The sequence below is a fragment of the Botryllus schlosseri genome, chromosome 9, assembly GCF_051294905.1.
Source record: "Botryllus schlosseri isolate E-star chromosome 9, Bs_hap1, whole genome shotgun sequence".
Lineage (NCBI taxonomy): Eukaryota > Metazoa > Chordata > Ascidiacea > Stolidobranchia > Styelidae > Botryllus > Botryllus schlosseri.
In genome coordinates, this window is record NC_137244.1 from 1,918,078 (window position 1) to 1,922,459 (window position 4,382).

The window sequence follows — 4,382 nt, forward strand, 5'->3', positions numbered from 1 at the left end:
GGCGGTTCCGTGTCAAAGCGAGCGTATACTTGCTCTGCAACACAACACAATTACAGTCCCTTCGCCTCGATCCTTGCGGGTCGATACTGGAGATCAATCAATGCGAGACGTTTTCTCATTTAATTACTGCTGCATGGAGATGTAAAGTATCAGGATGCTTTGGTAGATTAAAATGGCGAGAGATGCTATAAGCCAACTGGTATGACGGAAATGTATATTGTAGCAGGAAAATCGATAAGCGACAATTCTCATCATCATAAAATCAATAGGAAGACTGGACAAAAATAACATGCATTACCCCCATGGCATCACATATCCACAATCGGATTTGATCGGACAATTAATTGCCAGACTGCCGGTACAATACACAATAAGCCGCGTACTCGATTGGTCATTATTACTGTGACCTCGTCTGCATTTCAAACAGCATGACGAATTTCGAATTACTATCTGCTGTGGATCGCAGCTGAACTCCGACAGGGTAAGATTAAACCTGATTATTGAAACCTATTTATTGGCCGTTATACGACTTACAGAAAATTAATGAATCGCTCAGAGCAGTGGTTCCCGAACTTGTTTGTTATCTGACTGGTGCCTCCCTAGGCGCATGTTTAGAAATTAGGAGTTAAACAACACTGAACGTCACAAATATCATTTATAAGTTGAGTGTGCGTTTGGACCTCCAGAGAACCCATGTGACTGGCTCCGATAACCAATTGCGCTACACGGAACACGGTGAAAAGCACTGATGAAGTCCATGTCACTACAACACTAAGCAATATGCTCAATAGGCTATGTATATATAAGGATCCCCTATAAGCTAGACGTGGCGATAAAACAAAATTGTTATGTGATAAGCCCCATATATCACGATTGTACAACTAACTATTAAAATATTCGTTCATTATGGCAGCTGTAAGTGGTATTTGAGTCGCCATGTGTTTTTCACTGTGGTTCATGTTCCATACCTGCAACTAATTACATCAGTTGCAATAGTCGACTACATTAGCTCAACCATAGATTACCAACCTTTTTTTACTCGCGTATCATTTCGAACTTTTAACGGCATTCGCGTACCGCCAACTTTACTTCAAACCAGAACGGCATCCGACGCTGAGGTGTGAATATACCGAATTCATCGTAACCCGTCAATTATAAAGACGGAGATCGCGTAATGATAATGAAGACTTAAAATAAGGCGAAGCGTCAACAAATTATTGGGATTCGTAAATTGATCAAAAATATTCCGAAAGCTGATATGAAGTTGGATATATTAACATTTCGATGCTAATTATGAATCCCACTTGGCAAAATTGCAGTTCTGGTGGGGTGTAATGATATTGCTGCCGTTCTGTACCAAGCCTCATTAAATTCAAACACGGGCGGAAATCGACCCAAGATCCGGAACTTGCAAGTAAGAAATCGTATGTGATATTTTACTATATAATAAGGTTTACATATTGCAATGGTGATGTTTTAGCATGCAACGCAGTATCCATGAGATAGTAGTATAGCCTACATTACAAGGTGCACACATTGAAATGCATTGATATACATCCTTCAGCTGTAACGAATGGCTGGCCATGGCTGGCCAACGTGATGATTATTTTTCGTAATGACGAACATCAGTAGCTTCAGACGAGTAACAAAACTAACCCCTGATTCGAAATGGATTCGACTAATCTTTCACGATGAACGACTGATTGACTCCTGAGTTCTGAGTGCGACGCTGAAGCTCGGATCTTTGATTTCCATGTACATAGTTACGTTGATTAAGCGTTTAGATCTCTGGTGTCAGTGTAGTCAATCTATGGTATTGACCGGCAATTTCCTAATCAAATACACCTTGTAAGTTTCAGGTCTGAGCTGGTGTGTGAGAAAACGCGAACAAATTTGGGATCTTTAATTAATGGATTCATATGTATACTCTATCAGTACTCAATGGCAATGCCTTCAAATCAGTAACCTATCACCAAAAATCTGAATGTATCATCTTTTGTGAGCGAATGAGGAAGCAGAATCGGAACGAAATGAGTCGTTTTCATGATTGTGTAACAATGTATCTCGACCAGTATTCAAATTGACCGTATAAGAAGGTATATTGGACGACTTGCGAACACGATGCCCGCAAAGTCACGAAGACAAATTATTAAAGATAGTATAGCAATCATGTGAAAAATATTCTGTCACTAGGTAAAGAAAGCATATCGCTTAGTAGCAATAAAGTCCTTTGCGTATAAATACGGATGGAAGTCGCGCACTCTATCAACTTAAATAACTGGTTCGTATGGTACAGAACTTGAATATAGCTTTCAATACAATATCCATTGTAAAATAATGTTTATTGAACTCGAAGTCTTTTCGGGTGCCTCTTTTCAAGAGTTAACGGCACACTAAAGGGATTTAAACAGATTTAAAAGCAAAACCAAAAAGACAAAGTATGACGCAACAATCAAAATCACAGACCATGAAATTCGCATTGTACCAATGGCAACAATAACAAACTATGAAGTATACGGACATCAGGGATTTCTAAAACTTCAACAATGCGACAATGCTTTTTGGACCTTTTTCTCTTGAGCTATTCTCTCGTTTCGCCAGACAGCATTGTTGCGTCATGAGCTACTCTCTCGTTTCGCCAGACAGCATTGTTGCGCCCCAATGCCAATCTCCATAACAATAAAAAACTCGAGGCTGGTTGTGGGAGTTCCAGGTCCACGAGCGGAATAAAATTTATATTTTCGTAATCAGTGCAGAGTCAGCTTTCGATTGATACCCGTTTTACCAAATTTAACGCTCGGCAAGCCGGTCAAAAATGACCGTCAAATTGCCTGTAGCCAAATGGAAATTGTGACGTGATACAATTTCACCGAGCCGTGAGATTTGCTCGTGTCGACACCATATAGGACACTATGCTATGATAGTACCGTATGTCCGTATACTTCATAGTTTGTTATTGTTGCCATTGGTACAATGCGAATTTCATGGTCTGTGAATTTTGATTGTTGCGTCATACTTTAGCTTTTTGGTTTTGCTTTTAAATCTGTTTAAATCCCTTTAGTATGCCGTTAACTCTTGAAAAGAGGCACCCGAAAAGTCTTCTAGTTCAATAAATATTATTTTACAATGGATATTGTATTGAAAGCTATACTCTATCAACTCTTGATGAATGTATAGACGTGGAATATAAAGGTGTAACTGTACTTTTACCGGTTTGCACTTTGCATAATTTATTGAAATGAATAGCCATGGTTGCGGTCGATGGGTATAAAAATTAAGTTCAGAGTACCGTAACGGCGAAATATGGGTATCTTTAGACTGAGAAAAAGGACTCTCATTACCATCGGGTCTTTTTGATGCCTTTAAATCTACTTGACAACTAAACAAAAAGATCATCAATTTCGGTCAATCACGATCACCAGTGGTTATTTAACAGGGGTCCACGGACCCCTTGGGGGTACGAAGCACCAAAGTATGGGTACGAGATGAAGAGTGCAATTATACGTTATTTGATTATGCAAAATACTTTGCAAATTAACATAAAACGGAATGTTATTAGGCGGAAATCATCGACTCGAAAATTTTATCCGCGCTTCGCGCGATTCCCTTTCCTGAGCATTTCTTCTTTAAATTTGGGTACGTCATTCCCTCCGACAAAATATTGGTTGGCACCAATGTTCCCTCTAAGCTGCGCACGTGCGCAAATGCGCAGTGCTGAACCGGTCTCTGCGCACAGAAAATCTTAGCTGCGCACAAAAAATCCGTAGGGATGACTTTTTTTTTTTTTTAATTGCTGTTCTCCGAGGGACCGCGCAAGCGCGCAGACTCGTGAAAAATCAGAGGGAACATTGCCTGGGCCAATAATGTTATCGGTGAAGTCTGAAACCGAGGTACAAGTGCGGCCAGTAAAGGTAAATATTGCGCTCTGTGAATAAATGATAATTTGCAATAACGTGCGCCTCACGAAAAAGATTTTTCTTTTAGTATGGTCTCGTACGCGTGAGCGATACTGATATCATTTCAGTAGCGCAATCTTTTCTGGGAATGCCGAAATAACATGGTTTAACTAAATAACAATGGGGTAGCGCGAAGTTAATCTGCGAGAAACTAGCGAATGCGTAAGATGTACTGTACAATTACATGCCGTAAATTTTCGAAGTCATCACTTTCATCAGGCAAATCTGATCACGTATGGTGAGATAGGATAAAATGCAGAATATGCAAGTACAAGCACCAACATTGTTAAAAAATCCATCCCCTTACAAACGTTGATCGGGAAACGCTGCAACTGTGCACTGTAGGTAGGGCGTTGAATTACATCAGCTTCTCAGCAGCAAAAATATTCAATTCGTTTGAACGGGAGTAGTAGTATAGATCGCTCG